The 12338-nt window shown below is 36.4% G+C and overlaps 1 long non-coding RNA gene across 1 annotated transcript in view; it reads right to left on the reverse strand.

Annotated features, from left to right (window-relative positions):
• Positions 1-910: 910 nt before the first annotated feature.
• The window catches only part of LOC140849907 (uncharacterized), a 181280-nt gene continuing 169852 nt past the window's right edge, over positions 911-12338 (reverse strand). The window contains exon 5 of the long non-coding RNA XR_012132289.1: positions 911-1003. This is a non-coding gene — a long non-coding RNA (uncharacterized lncRNA). The remainder of the gene's footprint in view (positions 1004-12338) is intronic.

Consider the following 12338-nt stretch of genomic DNA (forward strand, 5'->3'; position numbering starts at 1 on the left):
AATATGGCTTACTCATTCACAGACCTAAAGTACTAAAAGGTTCATTTCTTTTTTGGCTAAAAGTAGTTCTTAGAAAATATTAAGAAAAATGAAGTGCAAGTTAATCAGTGAAGTGAAAATTAAGTTTTCCTTGAGATGTCCTCAGAATTAAAATTCAGAGAAACCATTCAGAAGGCAATAATGTGATTGCATTTGTGAAATCCAAAATATTTTTAGTAATATTGTATGGTGATTGTCAATCTTCTCAAGGTTCAGAGACAGACTATGGAAGTAGCAGGACCACTGCTCTGACTCCAGGAAGAAGAGCTATTTGTAAGTGAATATGGCCACACAATTAAGAGACAATACAGCAAAACATAACAGCATTTGAGAAGTGGTCAGAACTAAATAGACTGACACCTTTCATTACCTTAACTTGTTCCTCAATTATTTTTGAAAGCAAGTCTGGTGTAAGTACCATTTACTGCCCAGATAGGATCTATGGAATCATGGCATAACCCATTAAATACTCCCAAGTTGAGATCTTTCTGCCTTGATTTTGTTGTGTTTTTGTTTCTTGTCTTTTTTATGTGTGTTTCTGATCCCATTTTTTATTGTAGAGTCTCTCTGGAGAAAACAGAGGTTGTTCTAATTTAAATATCTTATATGATTACAGTGTTTGTTTTTTAAGGACTTCCCAGTGATGTCTTATAGAGCCCTGGGTCTTTAGATCCATGTTTTGAAGATTGCTGATTTAGTAAGTTAATTCAGCTTTATGGAGAAAACATAATATTTATTTTGTTCTGACAGCACAAGCTCTGTATGCCTCCATTCCTTAACAGTTGATAAGGCAGCTCTTTAACTATATTTCTTCATATCTCAAAAAGAAGAATCTCTCAGCAGTTGTTAAATGAAATCCAACCACAAAATTTGACAGGACAAAGTAAAATATTTGTTATCTTTTACTTACTCATATATGATGGTCTCCACAGATGAGGATTCCATTTCTCCAAATTCATATTAACTGTAGAATGAATATGGAAAATCTTGATCAAAGAAAATTCAAATAATGCTATAATCTTAAACGATATTCACAATAGCCCTGTTAGGTAGATATCACTGGGTAAAACAGTGTGAAACTGCCATGTGTATGTCAAAAATGGTTGAATCAACAGTTTCATACAGTTTAAACTTTCTTGTTAATATCTCCATTATACAGATGAGAAGCCTGAAGTTTAGAGGTCAAATTAACATACTGAAGGTTACAAAGCTGTTAAGTTTCAGAGCAAGACCTGGAAACTAGGAACCTAGGTATGTTTGCATCCAAAGCCTTGTTGTTCTCCACCAGGCTGTACTGTCAGGTGAGGAATTAAGCTAAGAGAAAAAGATGCATACATTTTCTTCCCTGTTCATTGACAAAGCAGAGAGATAGGTAGCATTTCTTTGTTGTAGTTACATTCATGACTCATAAAGACAGATCCAGACTTATGCAAGTATTACATTCTAGTTTCCTCCCCTATGAGCTTTAACTGTGTTAAATAAACAATGGTTTTACAGACCTTGATCCATGGGGATGAAATTGCTTAAGATATGGATGGTAATGGTTTTCAGATAAGCAATGTTTTAAGTCACCAAGGCTGTGACTGGCTGGAAGGCTCTCACACTGCCTTTGGGTTGTCTCATATGCTTTGTCTTAGATTGTAAGTTGCTTAAGCATAGCTACCTTTTTCCTTTTGAGACTCCTGGGTCGGCATAAATAAATGATAAATGACTTTTAGGAAAATGGTTCAGCCTGAAAATGGTGGTGGCCCAATTACAGATAAAAATATCACTGCCTAGATAGAGAAGCTCAATCAAAGTTATATGGACATACTCCTGTTTTGAGTAGGGCCTACTGTATACATACTTCATTTCACTAGTTTTACTTTTCTTTTTGGAAGTTTGCTTTTAATTTCTTTTTCTTTTAGTTTGGCAGCTTCAAAGCTACAATCAGTCTTCTCTACTCCTGCCGAATGCCTACCAAAATAAGGGCAATTGATTTGTGCCTCAAAAGTCTGATAGTATATAGAAGGTCATTCATCGAGAACTAAAGGGCTTATTTGAACAGTGGTGGTCATGCAAATTAGTGTGATTGCTGGCCCAGGTCCTGAAAGAAATTAAGTTGAACTGAATAAAAACCAAGCTATGAGTAAGTTTGATTTTAAATAAGGTTTGAAAGCATATGTTTCCATCTTGGTCCTAGATTTTTTTCATGTCACTATCATGAATTGCTACCAGTTGCATGAAATTAATAAGCAGGTATAATAGGGCTATAGAGATTGGTTGGGGGTGAGTTTGTGGTAATAACATTGTTGGCAGGAAATCGATGTTTTTAAATTTGTCTTCACTGTTTTGTTAGACAACATGAAATGACTTTGAAATACACCTTTATTTTATTTTTTAAATTCTCCCACACCTGCCTCCCCACCAAGGAATCCTGAGACCAAGAGAAGGAGCAATTGGTGGAAGCTTTCCTTTGACTTTTTTGTAATAGTTTGACTAAAATGTTGTTTGCTTTTAATTGAAATATATTTGACATATAACACAGTATAATTTTAAGGAATACAACATGTTGATTTGATACATGTATGTATTATAATATGATTGAAATTGTCACATTAGTTAGCACCTCTATCAGTTCACATAATTATTCCTTTTTTGTGGAGGGAGTAATTAAGACCTAGTCCTTTGGTCTACAGAACTTAGTTTTCTACAAGTTGCAAGTTTTGGTCAGAGTTATTTTTAAAGGTGCCGTTTTCCTTCAAGCTGGTCTTTCTCCGTCTTTGACTGTTCTGCCCCACCTCTTCCAACAATGGGCAGCTTGGGTAATTGATAGGGCGAGAAGTTCTGGACTGTTGCATGAATAACAGGAAGTGGTGCAAGATACCTTTGGCTAATCCCTCTGAAGCCCCACCCACCCTCCATTAATTTCTTTGTCCTATTTCTACTTGGCAGCTACTGCTCAGCATCTCAATGAGATGGTAACTGGATTTAGAGGGATTTCCCTAAATCCCAGAGTGATAGTATCATTAAACTCCCATGATTCTATTTCGACTTACATATACCCTTTATTCTCATGCCTAGGATGAAATCCATAGACAATATTAAGACAATCTTTGGTGAATCAGCTGTGGAGGATATAAAAAAGACACAAAGCTTGCACTGAATGCATGACACCCTTCCTTAGTTTGACTTTTAAATTCTGAAATATATATATAGAAGAGTACATAATATACATATACAGTAAAAATAATAAAATGAGTTGCAATGTATCATCTACCCTGTTTGAGAAACAGAACATTACAATCCCTTTGAATTTACCTATGTTATGGATTCTTTCCCAATCCCACCACCTTACCTTTCAGAGATAATCAGTATTGTGAATTTTATGTTGTTAACTTTCTTGTTTTTCTTCACAATTATATGACATATATATGTATCCCTCAACAATGAATCACTTAATATTGTGAATTTCTAGACTCTATATAAACTGAACCATATCTACATGTGTGCTTATATGATACCTTTTATACTCAACATTATAGTTTTGAGATTAATCTGTGTTTTGTATAGCCATCTGTTGTTTTTATTGTTGTATAGTCATCTGCTGTGTGACCTTTTTATATGTAATTTTTCCATCCATTCTCCAGTTGATGGATATCTGGATTGTTAAAATGCACATTAATATTACAGTAGAATATTAAATAGAAAATTTCAAAACAAAATATTTTCAAACTGTTTAATCAGATTTCCTTTTTGTCTGAAATGACTATGTGCAATTCGTAAACCAGTCTTTAAAATTATAATCTCTTAAAATTCTTGACAATCATCGTCAACAAGAAATTTTGTCAGAAATTTGATGATAAAAACTTTTCAACCATTTTTTATGATATTATTTTAAGAATCTAAGAGCTATCATTTTCTTTCACGGACAAATGTAATACTGAAGTTCTTGTTACTTTGTGGCAGTACATAGGGATTTCTAATTCAACTGATCTTTTCTCTAATTTGTAGACTGTTCAGGCATCATCAGAGCAGCCACTTTGAAATGACACCAGTGATGTGGTGCTAAAAGGACACATGAGTCACAGATATACAGAAATATCCTCTATATGGGGTTGAATAAATGTTCCCCCAAAATCCATGCCCACAGGAACTACTCATTATGTGAACTTGTTTGGAAATGGGGTCTTTGCAGATATCATTCAGATGAGGTTGCACTGGCTTATGGTGGGCAGCAACTCCAATGACTGGTGTCCTGATAGGAAGAGAGAACCCAGAGACACACAGATGCACAGAGAATGGCATATGATCATAAAGGCAGAGATAAGAGAGAGGCCGCTACAAGTCAAAGCATGGATTGTCAGGAGCCACCAGAACCTAGGAAGAGGCAAGAAAGGATTCTTCCCCGGAGGTTTCAGAGGGAGTATGGCCCTGCCAACTTTGATTTCAGACTTCTAGGCTCCAGAACTGTGAGAGAATAGATTTCTATTGTTTTAATCTCCGAGTGTTATGGCAGCTGTGGAAACTAAAACATCATCTATTAATGAAGACGGGTGGGATGCAGCTCATGGAGTTTTGTCTTCCAGGAGACCCTGCTGGTTTCCTGCCCTCTACACCTTCAAGATGCTGCATCTTGGTCTGTATGCCATGTTCCTTGGGACCAGATTCATGATGACCTTTTCTAACAGCTCCACAGGCTGAATTGCTGTCCGCAATGGTCCATCTGCAGTTGCCTGATGGAGTGGATGTCAGACTGTAGAGCAAGTTTGGGCTTACCCACTGTCCAGACAGTGGTGAGGGCAGGGTGACATCTGTAGGTCTCACCCTCTGCAAGGACTGTGGAGCCATCACTCACTGTGTCTGAGCAGTTTTCCCCAGTCCTGGGAGAGGTTGTATACAGATGGAGGTGATTAGCCTGGTGGAAGCTCTGCTGCCCCAGGTCCAACAGATCACCCCAGGGTATGATGGGATCCTCACACTGATGGGGAAGCTCAACTCTTGGCCAGCAAACTTCAACATGTAACTGTAGAGCAAGAGTTGCCTCCAGTGTTTGCCTCTGTGGGACCCTGTTTCCTTTGTTCCTTAGAAGGAATCTTTTATTTCTTAAAAGCTTTGCTATAGGTTTTAAATATTTTACTAAGCATATTAACTTGTGCTGTACTGGAAGATTTTCTATGAGCATTTAGTCTGTCATCTGGTGGGGGAAAATGACGTGAAGCTGACTTTTATAATACCTAGGTCTTCGTGTGTTGCTGTTCCTAGGTGTGATATGTTGGTATGTTCTGCTTGTAAAAGCATAGGAAACTTATCCTCTTGAATTCCCATTACCTTATAATGACCACATTTTCCGAGTCTTAAACCAGGATATATGGTCCACAAAATAGGACTATGTATTTATGGAGAAAAGGATAGAATCTTTGAAATTTGAACTCTTATGGAAAAAGTGATTAATCATCCAGTTTCTGGCATTAGATTCACATACCCAGGCCACCACTATTTATTAGTAGTGCAAATGAACAAGTTGCTTATATCCCTTACACCTTTAACATCATCTCTAAAATAATATTACTTAGATCACTAAATGATAACTAAATGAAATAATCCACATGAAGCATCAGATTCCTATTATATGCACTTGTCAGGCATACAACAATTGCTCAATAAATGTTAGCTAGTGCTGTTATTATGCTGCTGCCATTACCGTGCTAGGACTAGCTTTTGGTAAGACCAGTGGGAAAAGAGTTGGCTGGGCATCTTCTCCTTCTCTTGTTATCTGGTGTCTCCTCTCTTCTATACCTTTATCTTTCTTCTCACACTTCATCCTATTCTGATTAAAATGCACCTGGAATTGCCTCATACCCACCAGGTCTCCGTTCTCCTGAACAGATCCAAAATCAGTGAAGATCAGTGTGAAAACAGAGGAAAGCCTACTTAATGCTAGTTGACCATGCACTATTTAAATTTAACAGTAGTCTTGAGTGTTCCAACTAAGGGACTCTCCAGTACGACAGTTAGAGGGATAAAACAAGGCCCCTGCACTGTGAACTTTTAGGCACGGAAACTTTTAGTATGATGGAAGCAGAATCCACAGAAGATGATTTAGGGTATGAAAAGGTCAACTAATACTGTTCTTATTCCCATTTCACAGAAGAGAAAACTGTTGCTTAAGGTGTATATATAATTTGCCTGAAGTCACACAGATAGTCAATGTGGAGGGTTTGCATCACCTATCTCTAAATACAGAGCCTTAGCTCTTACTTATGAAGCTGGTGAGCATAAATTAGTAAGGTTTGCATGGGAGTCAAAGTCAGCGCAAAGCACAATAGAAAAAAAAAGGGTAATAGCAGCCGTTAAGGTAGAGAGCTGTGAACAATAGAAAATGGGCTTCCAGAAAGTCAGAGGGCATTTAAGAAGCTGTTTATTAATATGCTATTAGAAAATAATGTCTTACTATGTATGGATCATTGTGAAACCCAAGAATGATACAAAAGAGGCCCAGTGTCACCACTGGGATGTTGTATGAGCCATAGGGTGCTCAGAGAGTGTAGCTGTCCCTTACAAGGAAGTATTAGTGGTTAACTAAGAATCACATTCTACTGAGGAAATATATGAATTGTAATCCATTGGCTGTTCATGTTCATTCTTTAATTCAATAGTCAGCTATGTAGGTAAGCCCATGTACTAGATACTGTCAGGAATCCAAAGGTAATGGAAGTGACTTAAGCCTATTAGACTATATATATAAAACTGATAAGTATCTGGTAATTTTATTTGTAGTTTATCCATGACAGCATTCTGTGAATTCATTTCTTTGGTTATAAATTTCAAAAAAAAAAGAGAAGAATTCCTTTCCATTGTTGTTAAAGGAGAAACATCTAGAACTGGCTGTAGATACAACTGATCTTAACATTTAAGTTTAGACATGAATTAATCTGTCTGTTACCAAGATATCTATAACAGGGAATGTTTCTGATTTAAGTATAGTTAGGAAACCTAATTTTATGTAGGCAGCTTCCTATTTTGCTTGTAGGGAATGTAGGTGTTGGCTCTTGTATTTCTTTTGGATATTATTTCAAAAGGTATTTGTGTGCACCATTGGGTGCACCATTATTCAGCTGCTTTGACAAGAAATAGCGAAGTTGTCACTAACCTTACGGAAAGGAGGGCTGTTGCCACTCTTCCTCTCTGGCCTTGAAAAGCCAAGTTGCTTAGAGAAGGAAACTAAAGGCCCCACTCCTCCTCCCATCCTGTATGACAGCTCATCAAAGTCCTTTCTCCTGTACAGTCCACCAACAGGGGAGCTGGTTTGTATGAAATTGTTCAGTGATGGATTGAGATGCCAGTCTCTGAAATTCAAGTCCTGGCTTTGAAACTTAGTAACTGTGTTCCCATGACAGGTTATTTCACTCCTTATGCCTGGTTTTCCTCAGGTATAAAAGTGGGTGCAATAGTATATTTTATGGGATTAAATATTAAATAGAATAATGCATGAAAAGTGATTAAATATATTATCTGGCATTAGTTTGGTGTTAATTAAACATTGGTATGAAGCTGTGACTCTTGTGGTCCAGTCTTATAGCAGTCAAAGCCTGGAAATATGAAAAAAATCTAAGATGCTCAGTTTCTTTACTTACGTGTATTTAATAAGCCCCTTGAAGAGAACACATAGCCTTTAGTAATAATTCTTAAACTTCTTTTTCTCTTACACCCACTCAGTTAGTTGCTTGACTCTCCTTCAATTCCTTCTGCAACCATAGACAGTGAATCTCTCCTCCCTTCAGGCTTCCCTCTTCTCCCAACTCTGAATCACAAAATCCCAAGGGAAGACGCATCTCTGGGGAGATGTGGTGAAGAAACTGAGTGAGTAAAATAAAAATTATCTTAGTGGTTGTGAACCACTGTTTTGATGGTGTTAAAAGGGACAGCACACTAATACACAAAAATCCGTTGTTCCTTCACATTTTATCAATTCTGATGCCCTTTAAAAATAAGCATTCATTCACACCTTATCATAAAGTTCTGCAGCCAGATAATTGAATCACTGACCAATCAAATTAAAAGAAGGCAGGCAGGTAATTTTGGAGCAGGATACTCTAAATGCTGAGTAATAATGACCAAAATAATGACTAAACCATTACACCATGTACATTTGTACCATACTTTACAATTTTATTAGTATTTCACATGTTATCTAATATGATTCCCTACAAAAACCTTGTGAGGTTGGTGGCATGAGGGTAATTGTTTCTCTTTTAATAAATGAGGAGATTGAACCAAAGGAGACTGGTGTCATGAAGGTCTTCATACTTGCCTTTCTTCTATTAAGATATAAAAACACAAATGAATTAATTTTTAAAAAAACCATGTTTTTTTTTTTTTTTTTGTTAAGAAACAGGAAAAATTTTTTTAGGCTGACTCTTAGTACCTAGGAAATATATCTGTTGTGGTTTTAGAGCATAAGGACACCACAGTCAAGACCTTTTATCCCTAGTAGAGAGCAACAGTACATTTTATTCAATACATTAAATTACATAGACATTAGCCACAACATGTTGATTCAGCTTCACAGGAAATGAAAATCAATACCATCTGTATGAATAGCTACGCCACATCACTATAGCACACACCAATGTGTTCACTGCATCTCAGTTCCAAAACCTCACTTCACTAGAATGACATTACTGTAAGTTTTTTAAAAGTCACTTTAATGTGCATATAAAAAATACAAATCAAGAAGTCAAGAGATTTTGAATCAAGATTTCAGCAGCAATGTTCTTAAGCTGCTTTGAATTTGCCTCAGGTTCGATAAATTTTGCTCAAAAAATATCTGTTTATTTATCAGCACAGATCCACTCTCAACTAAATAACTTATCCTGGGACAGAAAGAAACTTAAAAGTAAGTGTCCTCATTGAACACAGGACATGAAGTAATTTACAAAATGTGAAAAAAATTGTAATTTAGAACTTAGGAAAAGCAGTGGGTGTTCTAGGAGAGGCAAGTGTGCTGGAAGTTTGGAGGACTAAGAGTTTATTTGCATGTAGAGGAACCAGTCAATTTTTTACTATAATTATCTGGAGAAACTGTTAGGATTGGCCCTTTTTTGAGAGCTCCAGAATTCCTGAGTAGGAGTGGCTTGGAGATGACAATCTGACTAGAAAGAGGATGAGTGAGCAACTAAAGGACTTGCTAGAAAACATTTGTTTAGGCAGCATACTGGTTTTCTTAGGTTTGCATGGTTATTTGAGAAGTCTTGGATTGGACTGGGGGTAAGGAGGGGGTGATGGTGAGTATGCAGAATTCAAAATTTTCCATTTGGAAAATTTATGAATTTAGGAATTTATATCTAGGTTCTATATCATTGTCTACTCTCCATTTGTCTGCTTGTCTACCTTTCTTTTCTTGAAAGCAGTATAGCCAAATTGTCTGCCTTACTTGAAAATAACCTCTGTTTATATTTATCATATACTGCGATACTCATCATTCTCTTCCATATTTAGAGTATTTCCTGAGAGAGCATCTTCATTTTATCCATCTCCATCTCCACAGCATTAATGTAGAGCCTGGCTCTTAGTAGGTGTGAAATAAAGTTATTTATTGAAACGAATGCCCTTGAAAAGCATAGATGGGAGAATTCTTTCTTTTCAGCATATTCAACATATCGGATCATTTTTCATTTTGTAGAGAGAATGATGAAGGGAGATTACAGGCCCAACCTGTAGTTATAAATAAAGGTCAGAAGAAAACCTGAGCTAGAATCTAGAGGGTTCAAGTTCCAGTAGTGTATTTTGCAACATATTCTCTAAGTTCCAGAAAAAGTCAGATGTATGCTCCTTGCATATGAATATGTTCTTGTCGGCTTAGGCATTGGGACAGTTTTATTACTATTTCAAACTTTAAAAGTCAGACATACATGTTAAACTGACTTTTGGGGAGAGGAGTGGGTTTTGACCTTTGAGTTACTGACATGCACCTTGTGACTCTTGTGACATGGTGGGGGAGGGTGTATACTTGTCTCCATGTAATAACATGCTATAGAGTCTCATAATTTCTGGTTCTTTAATTCAAATTTCTTAACCAACTCCTTCAAGTTGGATCTTCAGTACAGCTGTGCTAATCCCACAGCTTCAAAACAAAGTCATTTTTAAGCTATTTGAACATGGAAAAAAATCTGAACGATTTCTGAAAGCACAAAGCAGGTATTTTCTTCAAACTCAAGTAACTGAAATAACTGAAGAGATTTAGTTCAAATTGCAAATAAATTCGTCTTTGGATCGAGACAAGTCAAGAAAAATATCAGACCAAAGGTTAAAAGGAACATATTGGAGTAAGTTATAAACAGAAAATAGGGATTTAGAATGGGAAAGCTGAACTCAACAGTAAGATAGGGTCATGACACCTTGGTAAGTATTTTTTATTATTACTTTAAACTCACTGTGTTAACCCTGTACTTTATTTTCACTGATTCTAATTGAGAGTATTTTAGTGATTTTGTTTCTGTGTGTGTGTGTGTGTGTGTGTGTGTGTGTGTGTGTGTGTGTGTGTATGTGTGTGTGTTTAAAGGATCAGGGAATGATACTTTGTACTTTGTTATGTCTTGGTTCAGAGAAATTTAAAGCCTATAGAAATCTTGGGCCAGATATCATCTCTATTCCTGCCTCTTCTCTAGAACATTTAACCCCAAATTACCATTTCATGAGGTTAGATTTCTCATGTCTATCCCTTTCAGGTATAATTTTATTTATGTAAGTGACATATGCCTAAAAACACATTTTAAATCTTGTTAATCTAATAAAATTCTAGATCCATGCCACATTGTCCAATATAGTAGCTGGAGGCCACATGTGGCTATTTAAATTTAAACCAATTAAAATAGAATAAAATAAAATTCAGTTCTTTAATAGCACCAGCCATATTTTCAGTGCTCAGTAGCCACAGGTGGCTGGTGGCCACTGTATTGGACAGCACAGCACAGAGAACATTTCTATCACTGCAAAAAATTCTGGATAATGCTACCTTAGGGAAACTGGCTAGATTTGGTCATGTTTCAAATTCTTCTGTAAAGTAAATAATCATATTCTAACTAATTACCTTTGAAAATCTGGATGCTAATATTGCCAGATTATTTAAATAGTCTTAAGAATGTCATCATCTCTGGTACAGCCAGGCATTTTACAAATGTTTTAAATAGTTTCTATTTAAATCTAAAAACTGCTCAACAAAATAAAATCTTGAGACTAATATGAATCAACATGATGACCTAGGTACACCATTTTATTATTTTGCCCTCCTGAGACACCAATAAAATTATAGCAAAAAGAATGTTTTATGTACTATATATAATTCCACAACATGAAGAGAATGGGACAAGATCATCAGTGGACAAAGGAATTCAACAAATTTATTGAATATAGAAAACTGATGAAGCAAACTGGGAGAAAGCAGCTGCCTATATTATATTATATTATACCTGGAGGGGTGTTAAGTCCCCAGTCTTGATACTTAGAAACATTAGATAAAAAGGAGGTCAGGAATGAATTATTCAACAAACAGAACGATTTATTAAAATCTGTCAGCTGGGGAAGAACTACTGCTTGGTACAATAAAGGAAAAATTACCTCTATTTATCTCACCCAGGCATTTTAGAACATCAGGGATAAAGGGTATATGGACAGAGATAGAAAGGGGTACCTACAAAATAATGAGCAGCAGCCTTAGAAGAAGCTTCTCATCGGCAACATTAAGTACTGGAAGATAATGGAGCAAGCTCTAGAGGTTCTTTATCCATTAGCATAAGGGCAGAATGAAGATATTTTCAGATATGTCCCATTCACAAAGCTTACCTACTATACACATCTTCTTAGGAAGTTACTAGAAGATGTTCACCAAAACAAGGGAGTAATGAATAAGACATAAGTTCTTATGGTGGATTAGGCTATTGTTTCCTGTTGTTCACATTTTCCCTCTCATCAACATGTATATTCATGCCTTTGCCAAGTGCCTCTGCACTGCCTCCCACTAGAAAGATGAAATACATTTTCTTACTCCATTGATGTTGGTGTTAGCCATGTGATTTGTTTTGGCTGATGGAAAATGAGTGGATGCAACATGAACAGAGACTTTGAATATGCTTGTTTGGCTTATCTTGGTCTCTCTGTCTCTCTTGCCATGTTCCATGAGAAGAGCATCCACGGAGAGTTTCTGGCACCACAAGAAAGACACATTGAGCAGTCTTGAATTCAACCCACAGTCTGAAGCAGAACAGAGAATGGTAAATGATTCTTGTTGCTGCTGAGATTTCAGAATTGTTTGTTATGTA

This window comes from Manis javanica, chromosome 6, assembly GCF_040802235.1.
Source record: "Manis javanica isolate MJ-LG chromosome 6, MJ_LKY, whole genome shotgun sequence".
Taxonomy (NCBI): Eukaryota; Metazoa; Chordata; class Mammalia; order Pholidota; family Manidae; genus Manis; species Manis javanica.